Here is a 16,360-nt window from a genome sequence, read left to right on the forward strand (position 1 = left end):
TTAACTTTTTACATACACTTTATTGAAATTTGCATTTGGACATGGTTCACCATTTCCAATGGATTGAATATGCCAAAAAAAAATTAGGAAAAATTCTAAAAAAATGGGACATTTTAGGGTGTTAGGGATTACTTTTAAAAGAAGTGTTTGAGGACAAATTTGATGTGAAATGTCATAACTATCCTAGTAAAACCCTAATTTCATGATTTTCATTCTTTCCCTCCAATTTTGTGTTTCCCATTCTTGCCCTCATTCTCCCCCCTACTATTTTTTCCTTGACAAATGGTAAACGAATAATGGCTTGAACATCGACTCTTATTTACCTTACCACTTTTATTTGATCTTCTTCCCCTTCCCATTCTTGCCCTCCCCACTTTTATGTGATGTTCTCTCTATCTCTATTGTTATGTGATAGCATCTTCGAATGAATGGTGAAGGAAATCAGACAGAGGCAGTTCAATGTGGCGAAGGAGTTTGAACAATGTGGTAAGGCGACTTTCGTTTAGTTATTGAACTTTTTAGTAGGTGATAAATTTTTAGTTGGTGTGAAAATCTTATTTATTCATTTTTGCTCCATTGCTGTCTAGATCTAGATTTTGTGTGTAGATTTGTAAGAAAAAAATCTTTCCATTTGATCATTCCATCGTTGCCTATATCTAAATTTTTTTCTAAGAGTTAGATCGTCTCATTTCGATGTTTCCATCATTTGCTGAATTGTTGAATGGTAAATTATGCACACTTAACAAAAAGAATATATTGGTTACTTACAACAGTAAATTGCAATTTTAATGATGCTTTTCATTTGATTTTCAAAATTTACTTCCATTAGAAACCTTAACTCTTTTGTTAAATTGATTGGGGTTGATATTCTTTGAGAATTTGCTGTCATGACTTGTTTGATGGTTTCTTTTTTGCTTTTGATTACTACCCATTTCAGTGTTACTTTCTATGCATTTTTACTGCTGTTTGTAGGTTGATTTGATTATTGTTGTTGAGGTATTTGATGTAGTTTATTAAACAATAAGTTGATTTTCTTGTAATATAAAAGACGTATTTGATTTTCATATCGCAAATCACATAATAATTAAATATGACCTATGTTCAAATTTTTGTTCGTTATATAGTGGAGTATGGAAAAAAAATATAGTGAATTTTTCTTTCAAATTCAAACTAATTATTCTATACTTGTTTTAGGTGAGTTAAGGGTGATTTTACACAAACATATCCCTCCTGCACCACTACTGATCTACAACGATGAAAAGTGCTTCCATCTAATAATGGTGACATGATCAAATGGTGGATAGCGGCGACAATGAAGGCTTGGATGATAGTGGACATCATTTTTTCTTACAAATTAGAAATTTTTTTCAAACTCCAACCATTGTAGTGAATATTTCTTCGTAGATTTTTTGGACATTGTTCTTTTGTGTAGAAACTAATCTTTGATTTCTGCTGGTTTTTCTTCTTCTGAGTTTTTGGGTTGTTAATTAAATTTTATAATTTGTAAATTGATATTGGTTGCCAAAATTTGGAATGAGGAATTAGAAATTTTCTAATTTCTAATTTGTAAACTAATCAAAATTTGTATCTTAAAGGCTTTCTAAGCATGCGTAAAATTACTCTAAAAGAATTTAAGAGAGGTGCACATTCGATTTTGGAATGCATAGTAAAAGTTTGGAATGTGTGAGATGTGTGCGAGGAAATACATATGTACCTAAAAGAGTTCCTAAACATGCGTAAAAGCACTCCATAAGACTTAAGAGAGTTAGAAATTTGATTTTGGAACGCATAGTAAAAGTTTGGAGTGTGCGAGATAATACATATGTATCTAAAATGGTTTCTAAACATGCTTAAAAGCACTCCATAAGACTTAAGAGAGGTAGAAGTTTGATTTTAGAACACATAGTAAAAGTTTGGAATGTGCTATATGTGAGCAAAATAATGCATATGTACCTAAAAGGCTACCTAAACATGCGTAAAAGAACTCCATAGGACTTAAGAGAGGTAGAATTTCGATTTTGGAACAAATAGTAAAAGTTTGGAATGTGCGAGATATGTGTAAGATGTGTGCAAGATGTGTGCGAGATAATAAATATGTACCTAAAAGGCTTCCTAAACACATGTAGCACTCCAAAGAACTTAAGAGAGATATAAATTTGATTTTGGAATACATAGTAAAAGTTTGAAATGTGCGAGAGATGTGCAAATAATACATACATACCTAAAAAGGCTTCCTAAACATGTGTAGAAACACTCTAAAGGAATTAAGAGAGATACAAATTTGATTATGGAATGCTAAATGAAAGTTTAGAATGTGTGAGATGTTTATCTTAATAAGTTTTTAGCATAATTATCCTCTTTGTTTTAAAAATTTTCTAGCATAATTATTGAAAATTGGGGTCGTTAAGATATCTGCAAGATGTTTGCGATATGTTTGCGGAATTATAAAATTACTAAGACATAAAAAAAAGGTCACTATATTAATTTTTTTCATACTCTACTATATAACGAACAAAAATTCGAACATAAATCATCCTTAAATTATTGTGAAATTTGCGATATAAAAATCAATACCTTCAAATTACAAAATAATCAGCTTATTGTTACACACCAATATCACTTATTCTAGAATAAGCAATTTGTCTAATGAATGAAAAATTTTAATCTACCAAGGTTATACATCGAAAGACTCACATGAATCATGATCCAACGTCATACTAGAAGATATATATGAAAGAAGCAAATTCCAAATCTTCCTTTGAGCGATAACACACAAAGAGTCTACAGCCTATACAATTCATGTGGTATTGCCTTTCATGTTTTGGCCAATTTTCTTGATGGGCTTTTCAGTTTTCTTGATGGGCAAAAGCATTGAAGTTCCCTTTCTTGATGGTAAATCATTTTTTTGATGGCCTTTTCAGTTTCCTTGATAGACAAAAAACATCGAAGTTACCAAGAAAGAGTTTTTTATGACTTGTTTTCTTGATGGTCGGGCTTTCTTGATGTCTGCCTATTTGATGGGCAAAAACCATCAAGATAGACATTTTTTTATGCGCTTTGCAAATCGAAGAAGACCAAATGATTTTAGCAAATATTTTGTTAACAGTATTATGTCTAAGAACATATGGCATAGACGTTTGGGTCATCCATCGTCAAGAGTTTTTTATTTGATCACTAGAAGATGTAATGTGGCTTTAAAAAATGAATCAATAGAATTTTGTCAATCATGTCAATTGGGTAAAAGTCATTTTCTTCCATTCTCTCCGTCTGAATCCTGTGCCACCAAACAATTCGACTTAATTCACAAAGATGTATGGGGGCTAGCTGTAATCATGTCTACTTATGGATTTCGCTACTATATGCTATTTCTTGATGATTTTAGCTGATATATCTGGATTTATCCTCTTAGACTTAAAAGTGACACAACTGCAGCTTTTGAAAATTTTCTGAATATAACAACAACATCAAAGTTCTACAATCAGATAATGGTAGTGAGTACAAAAGAAAATTAATTCATTATATGTGTGGGCAAAGAGGTATATTATCTTGAATGTCTTGTCCTCACACCTCGAAACAAAATGGGCGTGCTGAACGAAAACATCGTCATGTAGCTGAATGGGCTTGATACTCATGGCTCAGGCTAAGTTACCACTCAAATTTTGGTGGGCAACCTTCTCAACAGCAACTCGGTTAATGAACGGTCTCTCATCCTATGTTCTTAATGACAAATCACCTATGGAAGTATTACTAAATAGGCAACTTAATATCACATCATTACGTACATTTGATTGTGCCTGTTTTCCTTGTTTACGCTCTTATCAAACTAACAAGTTTAATTTTCATTCAGAAAAGTGTGTTTACTTAGGTCCAAGCTTGAATCACAAAGGGCATAGATGTTTGAGTTTTACTGTTTGGCTGTATATATCTTGAGATGTGCAGTTCAACGAAGAGGAATTTTCATTCGCTCAAAAGTTTCTCCTCCATCCATGGACCATACACCATCCCCAACTATTTTAGAGTAAATGTGAGAATAGCAAAATTTAGTATGGTTAAACTGGCGGTTATAGAATTTTTTGGATTTTTTTTTACCCGTTCCTTTAAGTAGGATAGTACGTGTTTTTAGATATAATGTATTTGCAAAATAACACATAATCACAGATACAATGAATTTGCAAACTACAATTAATTTTGAAAAATATTAACTAATTTGGACTAACAAGATTTCTCCTATATCCCCTAAATATATGTCTATAATCCATAACAAATTTTCGAACTTTTAGTATTTAAATCATATTAATTAACATTTATTTATTTAATTCATGTTTAATAAATATTTTTCCCACAAAAATTACTAAAAGATTTTCAACCATTTCTCATTCATTAGATTTCATAATATTTTGAATTCAAATATTATGAAATCTAATCCCTAAAACAATGATAATCACTACTTTATTATTTTCATATGATAATACATAGTACCTATGGTTAATAAAAAAAATGGTTACGAGAATTCCAACCATTCTCAAATAGTTATATTTCATAATATTTTGATTTCAAATATTACATATATCCTTAATGGCAAGCATAAATTAAACATATCAGATAATGCATAATACGTATGGTTAATAATAATTTAAAAACAAAGTTTTATCATCACTACAAGTGCTAATTATGATTATACACTTATTTTTATTGATTTTTATTAAAAAAATAATTTATTGTGTCTCTTGTATCGGATGATTATTTTTCATGTCAGATAATTATTTTTCACCTTGTGTTTTTTAATTACGTTAATATTCATATTTATTTTAATTAGATGTTTTATTTTGTATATGACGTTTTATTTTCAATCATCCTTGTTATGCATGTGTAATCAAGAAGTACAATACGTGTGTTATATCTCTTTATGTAGGTTAAAATACATGTTTTACTTGTATTTGCATGATACAAATAATGAGACCAAATATCATACCATATAGTATATGTACAAACTTTTGAAAAATATTAACTAATTTAAGATATTTTCGAGATTGACAAAATTTTTCCAATATCTCTTAAATATATGCCTATAATTCATAACATTTTTGGATTTTTAATATTCAAATCAAATTCATTAACATTTATTTATTTAATTCATAAAACTTATGTTTAATAAATATTTTCCCTAAAAAATTGTTAAAAGATTTTCAACTATACTTCTCTTTCCTTAGATTTCATACTATTTTGAATTCAAATATTATGAAATCTAATCTCTAAAATAGTAATGAAAATCACTAACCCACTATTTTCATAGGATTTATATTTCAAATTATTTTTAAAAAATTTATTAGATAATACATAGTTATTTTAATTTATATTTTAAATTGTACACTTATTTTGATTGATTTTTATTATAAAAATTAAGTTATTGTGTCTCTTTTATTAAAAATGTGTATTTTGCAAACAACATCCAAATTTGGTAAATGTTAACTAAATTTGCTATTTTGTTGCTAGATTTATGCTAATTGCAAATATATATACAATATTTTCAAATTTGTTATATTTTAAACAATTTATTAAATAGCTCATAATAAGTAAATTTTAATATAAATTTGAATTTAAATTTTAATATAATTTTTAATAAAAATTTGAATATATATTTTTAATAACAATTTGAATTTAAATTTTAAGGTTTAATTATGCCTCAATGACATTTTTACAATTATATGAATCTCTTCTTTTAGGTTTTATTAGAGATAAGAAAAGAAAGAGATTGAGAGAGGGGCAGCCAACAAGAGATAAACACACTGTGAAAGAGAATTTTTTTAGAAAAATTGCATAGGATAGCATTTTGAAAATATGATATAGCAATTATAACACATTGCTTTATAATTTTGCAAATATAGCAAAATTTTCACTTCTCCATCTTAAATTTGATATTATTCCCAAACTATCCTTCAATAACTTATATTAGTAACGATGACATTTGTGACATTTTACCTTTTGATGTGTGGGTTGGGCTTCATTTTTGTCATTTCACAAATAATAAAATGTGTGTGATATGGACTTAATTATTATAACTTATTTTGTCATTTTTACAAGTGCCCCATTTTTTTTATTGCAAACAAGAGAGAATAGCTCAAATGAATTTCGAATGTATGAAGAACTCACTGATTTGAGTGGACAAACTCACCAATGCATATCTTGCTAAGATGTATATAAGTTTTGAATTCTATGGTATAATTTCATGATTTCATCTTTATTATAATATCAACAATGCTCCCCTTTTCAACTTGAAGCTTTCGTCTATGGTTGTTCGACAGGTGTAGAGCCAAACCCTTTGATTGAATGTGTCTCAATTTTGCAATTACCCATTTCAAGTGAATTGCATCTTTTGGACATTGAAATAGATTTTAAATTTTGCAGGCATGAGGTGGAGCTTCCTATTAATGATAAATTTTCTAATCTTTATGTTTTTATGAGAAATTTTTTATATAGCATATGCTATTTCAATTACAATGTATTTGGGGTTTAGGTAAATAATTGTACTTTTTATATTGGATAGGGGCATTTGAGGGGATTGTTTCATTCATTTATTTTTCTAATTTTTATGTTTTGCTATTATAACAATTTAAAATTATTTTTACTATTTTTTCAAAATAAAACTCATAATTTGCTATTTTTCTTGACAGCCCTTTGTTTTATTTCCAATGACAAGTCTTTTACCAAGCCCCAAAATTAATTCACCTACTAATTTGTCTCCAAGCTCAACAATATGGTCCATACTCATTCCATCCAACAATCCACCTAATAATTCATCTAATTCCCATCATTCCTCAATCCTTAAACCGAAGGCGGGGACTTGAAAATCAGTCTTGATTGGATAGTAACGAAATTGACGAGTGTAGTCGATGCTCCCCGAACTCCTTAGTGGAAATCCACCATGAATGAAGAACTTGCTGCTTTGCTAAACAAACGAACTTGGTATCTTGTACCCCCTAATCCACATTGAAATGTTATCGACAACAAATGGGTATTTCACATCAAACGAGCAGTTGATGGCTCCATACAACGCTACAAGGCTCGTTTGGTGGCAAAAGGGTTTCATCAATATCCTGGGGTTGACTTTTTTGAGACATTCAGTTCGGTCATAAAGTCTTCAATGATTCGGATAATCTTAAGCTTGGTTGTCTCAAATCATTGGGTTCTTCGTCAACTTGACTTCAACAATGCTTTTCCCAATAGAGCACTGATAGAGGAAGTTTACATGTCACAGCCACCTAGGTTTGTTTACCCACAATATCTCGATTATGTTTGCAGATTGAGGAAAGCCATTTACAGCCTCAAAAAAGCTCCCCAAGCTTGGAACGATACCCTGAAACACACACTGCTAAATTGGGGTTTTGTCAATTCTAAGGCGAATACCTCACTATTTATTTTCAGGCTCCACAACTCCATTCTTCTTTTTCTTGTGTAAGTTGACGACGTTATCATCATTGAAAATAATGCTGGTATGATCTCTAATCTTATACATCGTCTTAATGCTTCGTTTACTCTTAAAGACTTAGGACATTTGAGTTGTTTTTTGGGCATTCAAATGCAGAATTTGGGTTCTGGAATTTTACTGAATCAGTCCAAATATGTAGATGACTTATTGTTTAAACTGCAATTACATAATATGAAGTCTGCCCCTTCTCCATGTGTTGTGGGGAAACAATTGTCTATATTTGATGGATCCCCAATGCACAATCTGTCTCTCTATCGAAGCACGGTTGGGGCTCTCCAATACCTTACTCAGACACGCTCGGATATTGCATATATTGTCAACCATCTAAGTCAATTTCTTCGGGCTCCTACGAACACTCATTGGCATGCAGTTAGGCGAGTATTGTGGTATCTAATCAGCACCAAGCATTATGGTATTCATATTCAACTGAGTTTTGATTTTAATATTGTAGCCTACTCCTACGCTGATTGGGCATCCAACATAGATGATCGAAAGTCTATTGCTGCTTTCTGTGTATTTATGGGAAACAATCTCGTTTCCTAGGTTGTCACTCGCTCGAGTACTAAGTCTGAATACCGTGCATTGGCTCATACCTCTACTGACATTACTTGGGTTCAACAACTGCGGAGTGAGTTGGGTATTTCCCAATTTCGTGCACCTATCATTTGGTATGACAATATTAGTGTCAGCGCTCTTGCATCAAATCTTGTCCATCATGCCCAAACCAAACACATTGAGATTGACATACACTTTGTTCGAGATAAGGTACTCAGTGGCCAACTTGAAATTCGGTATGTTCCCTCTACTGATCAAATCGTTGACCGCCTAATGAAATCACTGTCTCACACTTAATTTAGTCATCTTTGTACCAAACTCGACGTCCTTTCAACTCCCCTCTCTTTTGCGGGGATGTTAAGGAGTAAACAGAGACAAAAGCAGCCAACTCATCAATCTCATGTGTACCAATTCATTAGGATAAATAATCACGTTGGAAGAATTTGAGAATCCTTTATTTATTATCTTTCTATTATGTTTTGGCATATTATGAACCTATAGAATTTTGCCATGTGTATCCTTATTTTACTTCTTTTTCCTATTTATTTGCCCTAATTGAAAGGGTTTGGTGTAATATAAACATGGACTAAAGGTCTATCATATCATTAAGAAATACAATATAGAAAATTCCCACAATACTCTTTGTTCTTCACTACTTATCTACATTTCCATCGAATTTAGAGCTTTGGAAATCCTATTAAAAAGAAGCAAAATCAGCAATAGTTTGTTTTAATTCATATATGATGATAGTACAAGGGACCAATTTCTCCAAATGTTCTCGTTTGTTTACCAACTTAGATAACTTGAAATTTATCAATTATCTTGTAGTAGCTTAGCTTGACAGGAAAAGGATATTTAAACTATAAGAAACCATTAAGGTTCTCTCCTGAAAATTGGAGTGCTCTCTACTAGTTGGATTACATGTTTATTACATCTTTATCTTTGTCTTTATACAACTTGATTCGAAATTGTTTAACACACAAATGGACTAAAGAATAAGTGGTTTTCGTTTCTTCCGCCAAGAATCCTCCATAGCTTCGATTTTCCATTCATCCCTAATCTAGTCCCTAAAACCAGTGTATTTGAATTGACTTTCTAAGTAAACATATACAAGTGCAAAAAAATGAAATATTTATAAATACATAAAAGGATAATCCAAACAAATCCTAAGAGAATCTTAGAACTTTTGAGCTTCTCCAGTCTCGACTACCAAATCGCTTTTTCTTGGGTAGAAGTCCAGAAGTTAGAATCTCTTCTTTGTTTCTAGACCTAGAAAAAGCAAGAGGAAGAGGAGGAAAAAAAACCCTCTATGTGGTACACATGAGTTAACTCGAAAATCCACACAAAAAATGGAGGACATAACCAAGACACACTAAAATAAATATAATAAGAACTTCCCCAAATTGGCCAAAGCTGTTGGTTCGCGTATACTTTAATTTGTTACGAAATATAAAAGATATAACGAAACCTCTATTTTGTACTAGGCATGAAAATGCATTTTGGTTTCTCTTAATGTTGTGGAATTTTTAGGTGTTGATATGTAGGTATACAGTGAAAATATGATGTTTGGAAAATGAAATTTGGGACATTTATTTATAAGTAGCTAGCTATATACAGTACTCCAGACTGTATTCCTTTGAGAATTGAGTAGTTTATATGTGCCTTCAAGTCCATTAGTTGTTAAATTGTTTATTCAAGTGGTCATCCGTATTCAACTTCAGTACTTCATATTAGGTCCCACGAGTTAAAAACAATCGGTGCATGTTGCATATGATTGCATAGCTTGATCTGTGTAATGGAATTACTTACCGAGTCTTTTAGTTAAACCTTTTCTAGAGATATTTTTCATTAAAGGGAAAGAATGCTGTGTGATGAGGAAACTGTTGGCAATGCCATAGAACCAGAGTTTATCGCTTCTACATAATTTAATGTTTTTAATTTTGTTTGTTTGTTAATTTTCATTGAGGAGTTTTGCATGACTCAGCAAGAGTACTTTATTCATTTAACAATTTTGAAGTAAAATACTAATTTAGTCTTGCATGATAGTAATAGCTCTACTTAGAAATTTTGAAATATTCAAGTTATTAAAATGATAATATTGAGATATGGAATGTGCACAAAGTCAGATAAACTTATGGATATGTACAAAACTTTACAAGAAAAAAATGTCTTCGATTATGGTGATGAGAGTGTTACCCTATCTAATTCCAAAACTACTTTGGTTAAAAGCAACTTCTTCCATTTTGATATTTATGAGACCACTAGTGTCATTTTTCTCCCCTTACTACAAATTAGCTGCTAGAAAAAGTTCTTAAAAAGAGATGGCTATAGTATTCCTATGAAATAGATATGAAAAGTGAGACTACTTTCTTTCTCTTTCAAGAATACAATAATGCTATATTTAGTTTACTTTACATTATATATAGCTTTACAATTTGAAAGAAATGAAGAAGATTCAATGTATAATAGCATTTGAGAATTTTAATTCCATCGAATTGTGTCTTTCTCATTCTTTCCCCCTATATTTATGTATCTTTCATTTCCAAATATCTTTCATTTTAGTAATTCCATTTTTATTGCTTGCATCCATATCATATGCCTCTAATATTACTCAACCCCATCCAAAACTAGAGAGATCTTTTTCTTTTTTTTTTTATTATTTTTTTTTTTTTTGTTGTTGAATTAACGGTGGCGTGCTTGTAAGTTTGTTGGAGAGAAACGAAGGTTAAGAAATCGACAATTAAATACAAACAAAAAACACAAAGCAATTGAAATCAATACACAAACTTACGTAGTTAATTCAATCATGATGTATATATGTTAGCTACATCCACAAGCAGAGAAAGATCAATTTTATTATTAGAAAGAGAGTAATTATATTCTTATTACAAATCAAATGGTGTCTCTAGGGTTAGAGAATTTATGTATAATACATATCTCTAAACACATTAGAGTTAAAATCGTAATTAAATAACATAAATATGATAAATATGAATATAACTCAGGTTCTGGAGGCCAGATAACACAGCTTTTAGAGTGGGGAGGAATTCAAGTTTGATAGGTTACATTGTTCTATGTTTCTTTCCAACCTTTTCATAAACGCCTTTTGTTTTACTGTGATTCTGTATTTCGCTTTTTACTTTTAAAAAAAAACTTGTTTTTATCAAAAAGAAAAAAAAATGAAGAGATTATGAACCTCTAATCTACCGAGGGCAGTATGTGTAAACAATTAAGCTTTGGAAAAGAGAAGTTGTAGAGCAACAAAAGACACATTTGGCCCTTTATAATGTTGTAGTACATAAAATTTATAAAATTATTAGTTTGAAATTTTAAGGATAAAGTGTATTTATTTTGGGGGGAAAATATAGGCTATAAGTAAAAATATTTGAACTTTGGAAAATATTTGAGGGTTAGGAAAGAAATTAGCAAAGATAATTCAAACCAGCCATTATTATTTTGGAGAATTGAATGCATGAGTTCTATTGTGGTGTAAATAGAGGGGATTAATATATAAAGTGCTGTAAATTTTATGTTTAAAAATAGTGAATGCTAAAAGTCTTAGTTTCTACACAAACAAATATTTATTTATTTCCTTATCTTAAAATGTTTAACTTAACTAGCTCTAGTTTAGTAATTCACATTATTATTGCTTCAAAAATAAATAAATATCTTTTCCATTAATATAAATAATAAAAATTGGGCGCATTGTTTGTGTGCGATGATGTTAGGGATGAGTTCTAAAATCAAGAGTAAAAGCGTCATAATAAGAAAATAAACAGATCACTACGTCAAGAGATCGAGAGCTACAACAAATAGACAAGCAATTGGGTTGAGAGGATAAAATGGACTTAAGAAAAAGAACTAATTGGACTTTGAATCAAAATAGCCCAACCAGCCTCGACCTCGACTAACCTTCTGTGTTTGATGATTGGAGTGTACTATTTGGTTTATTTGGACCTTAGCGGAAGATAATAGTTTGAGCCGCCTCCTCGGTAAAGGATGATTGGAGATGAAGTTGGAACCAACCTTCTCTATTTGATAAACAAAGCTTACAAATTTGGACTCGAAACAATGGGTCAAAAGTGTAAATTAACCTCTATGCCTCATCCTTGGCCGAAGTTGAGCCTCGAAATTTGAAGTCATGTCATATACTATACCTTAGCTTAAAAATAAACCTATCTTATCCAGGATAGGAAACTTGTATCATCATCCTAGTTGGACTAAAATAATTAAACTGATCAAAATAAACTTAACTTAATTGACATTTCTATGTTCTCGAGGACAAAAGGTTCTGGATTCGAATCTCTCCACTCTATGTTGTATTTAAAAAACATTTTTTTTAAAAAAGATAATTAAATTGGTGTAGATCGTCATCACCCAATAGTTTTTGCATCTTAAAAACATTGGTAAAATCATTTATTTCTTTCATCAATTGTCACGTCAATTTACTTTTGAAATGATGTAGTATATTGACAACATGCATGTAGTATTGTGTTGTATTTTTATTTCTACTTATCAACTATCGATATCACACTAATATTGACATCTTATTCTAACTTTTCTAAATAAAATTTAAAGCTTTGGATAAAAAAATAAAATTTAAATTTTATTTTGGTTCCTTATACTTTTAAAAATGTTTATTTCAGTCTCTAAGTTTTGAAAAATAGTCTACCTTGATCTCTGTTGTTAGGATTTTGTTAAATAACTTTTGAGTAGAATGATAAGATGACTTCTAATTTTGCAATATTAATTAAATTAATAAATAACCAAGAAATATTGCTAATTTATTCTATAAATCTTTGATGCAAAATAGAAATATAGTCAACACACCTAAATCAAATAAACCCCATCATTTATTTATGGATTGATTTTTAAAATTGAATTCTTAGAGATAATCAAAACAACAATTAGTATAAGAACAAATAAAATAGAACTGACACATTAGTGTTACCCTCAATGGTAAGGTAAAATAAACTAGAGAAAAATAAAATAAGTACAGCAAACGTATAACATAAACCCTACAAAATTGCAAATGAATATTTCCACAATGAAATCGCAAAACAATAAACAAAGGGAGGAAGGAAAAAAAAAGCATCTCAATAAATCATAATACATTCCGAACATGAGAAAATAAGAAAATTGAATGTGGATGAAATTACATCTATGATACGAGTTGAGAAAGTGAACTAGAATGTTAATACAAAATGGTAACGATCAAAATCTTTCATATATACAAAATTGACTTCTTGAGTTCTTCAATAAAACATCATTTTACACTAGGACAAATTTGACCCTTTTTTATATGCAAAGCATACAGAAAATGTCTACATTGATAGTCTTTGCCCATCAAATAGGCAAACAACAAGAAAGCCCAACCAACTTTTTTTTTTTATAGTCAAAATATGTCATCAAAAACTTTTTCTTGATTTTATTGATCACAAAGAAAGAAAGAGGACTTTGATATGTCTTCCTCAATAAAAAAACTGAAAAGCTCATCAACAAAACGATCAAAACATGCCATTGAAAACTCTTTCTTAATGGCTAGTAACGAAATCTACATACATGAACTATAGAATAGAAGAAGATAAACAAAATAGGATTTTAAAAAGTGTTTAACCACAAGAAGACATGCACATCAAAAGCGACAAGTAGAAGAGCGATGTGTCAAATCTCACCATCTTTTTCTTCCAAAACATTTATGTCAAATTAAGAGACTATATATCCTTATGAAATTGGATGCATAAACTAATCACAATTAATATTTATTTAAAATTTATTTTGTAAATAAAATAAATTAAAATCAAAATTCTTTTAAGATTATTAAATTAATTAAAAAAAATGGCATTCGATAAATAAAAGAGTAATTTTTTTAAAAAAAATGAAATGGTAAAACTATGAAAATTGAAAATGTAGGATCATGGAGAATTGAAAAAGTAGGATTATGGAGGGTTGAGGAGGGATTGTGAAGGAAGAGAGAGAGGAAAGATGGGTTATGATAAACCTAAAACAAGGGTTATGATAACCCTTCCCTCAAACAAGGGTTGAGTTACCATAACCCTAACCCAATAGTGATAACTCTTCCCCAAACGGCCGCTAAAAATTATCTCCAACTTTATGGTTTGGATAAAAATACCCATAAATTTCAAAACTTTAAAAAATACCCTTAAACTTTTGAGGAGAAATTCAAAAATATGAAAACTAAAACATGTTTTGAAAAGTTTCATAAATATGTAAAAAGAAGTTTAAAATTATATTACTCTTATTAATCCAATTTTTACATCAAATTTTTAAAAAGTTAAAGAATTACGCTATTAATCCAACTTTTACACAAAAATCCTTAGCTCCAAAATAAAAACTAAAATTTTAAGTTAAAACCATAGTTTAAATTTATATCGATATATTGATATTTCTATCAATATTTTCACATTTTCACGGGTTTGATATAATAAAAGGAGCGAATCAATAATTCCATTACATGATTGAAAAATTCACGAACTACAAACATCAAAATGACATTAATATAAACATAACGTAAATAATATACATGTTTACTTATTTAAAATAATAAATTATTTATTTACTACTTTAAATTTTCTATTTTTATAATTTCTTCGAAAATAATACCTATCGAAATCGAAATTTCTGTAAAATTAAGACTTCAACATCGATATTTTAAACTTTGGTTAAAACATAAAATTTCACAAAACTTAACACTGGTCGATCTCATAAAAAATTCTCACACCGATAGATCTACAGACTGTTGCAAGTTAATAGTCAAATACATTTTTTTATTTGACGATTAACTATATATTACTTTCAATAACAACTATTGAGATTGGTTATATTTGTGATCTATCCTTCTATGTTAATAGCCAAATAAATTTAAAATTATGATTTTAACTTTTGGAGAGAAAATTAATGTAAAAATTGGACCGAGAAGAATTTTTTTTTAATTTTTTAAGTTCAATAGTATTTATGCAACATTTTCGATAGTTTATGGGTATTGTTTATGATGTGTTTAGATTATATTGTAAGAACTCTTTCTGTTTAGTTTGAAGAACATATTTTGTTTCTAAACCCAAAAGAAAGAAGAAGAAGAAAAAGAAAAGCATATATCTTATGATATGCACAAAACACAAACATAAGGATCTTTGAAACTTTTGCATATATTTGGTTGAAAGATACACAGAAATTCGATTAAAGAAACTCTCTACTTTTTGTCTGCTGATAACGTTTTGTCTTTCAATTTTGGTCTTAAACGGCATTGTGTCTTTAAAGACAAACCAAACTTTTGAATTTGTGAGAAAGTTTCAATGCATGTGAAAAGAAAAAACAGAAACCTTTAGGTTCCTCTTTCTGTGTATACAATGAACTTTCTTTTCTTTCTTTTTCTCTTCAAATTTCTATCTTTTTGTTCTATATATGGGTCCACAAAATGGTTGGATTTAAATGTGTGATTGGTTTTAATCCAAAATCTTCTAATGTTTGAGGTGGATGACTCAATTGAGTTAAGTTTAATGTTGCAATTTTGGAATATATTTTTGTTGCATGTAGTTGTTTATGTTTTTAATTATTATGGATTGTTGATGTTGATACATGTAATTGAACTTATGTTGATGTTGTGCTTATCTTGATTTGATACGATGTGACTCGTTCTTTAGAATTTAATCATTTTATTCTCTCTCGATTGAATACCTACGCTTGATTTGAAAGAAATGGAGCACATGATGTTTTTGAAGTTGGAGGGGATAGTCGGCTTTCAAAGTTAGATCGAGTCTTCTGCCTATTGGGAGAATTCTCTCTAGACATTGTGAAGTAAAAAATTATCAACCCCACAAATGAAAAGAGTTCTTCTCCTTTATAGAATTATCTGGTAAGTTTTATGAGCTTGAACCTAGTTATTCCATAGACCAGACTTATATGCTCAATCACATTAGCCTCTAAGCAAAATTAAGTTTTTTTTTCTTTTTTGCTTGATTGAATTTTTAGTCCAAGTAAATAATATTTAATTGAACCAAAATAATTAACCTGATCCATAATGAAAACATGTGGTATCATCAGAATTGACCAATTTATGTCTTTTTCAATTTTAATTTGGAACAAATGTCAATTTTTAATTAGTTTCAAATTCAATTATTTGTATTTTTATCATTAATTTGATAAATAACGTGACAATTTGTGATTAGTCACGAAATTTCTTATTCAATGACAAACCATATAACGTGTATTATTGTGATCATCATGCTTTATATGTAAAATAGAATATGATCATTTGTGTCAGGGGTGATTTTGAACCTAATAAATAAATCCATAACTATA

At 29.7% G+C, this 16,360-nt stretch overlaps 1 long non-coding RNA gene across 1 annotated transcript; it reads left to right on the forward strand.

Moving 5' to 3' along the window:
- The first annotated feature begins 248 nt into the window (after positions 1-248).
- LOC116405299 lies at positions 249-1,448 on the forward strand. Its single transcript, XR_004218466.1, has 2 exons — positions 249-486; positions 1,195-1,448. It is a non-coding gene; the product is annotated as an uncharacterized LOC116405299 (long non-coding RNA).
- The last annotated feature ends 14,912 nt before the right edge of the window (positions 1,449-16,360 follow it).

This window comes from Cucumis sativus, chromosome 7 (assembly GCF_000004075.3).
Source record: "Cucumis sativus cultivar 9930 chromosome 7, Cucumber_9930_V3, whole genome shotgun sequence".
Lineage (NCBI taxonomy): Eukaryota > Viridiplantae > Streptophyta > Magnoliopsida > Cucurbitales > Cucurbitaceae > Cucumis > Cucumis sativus.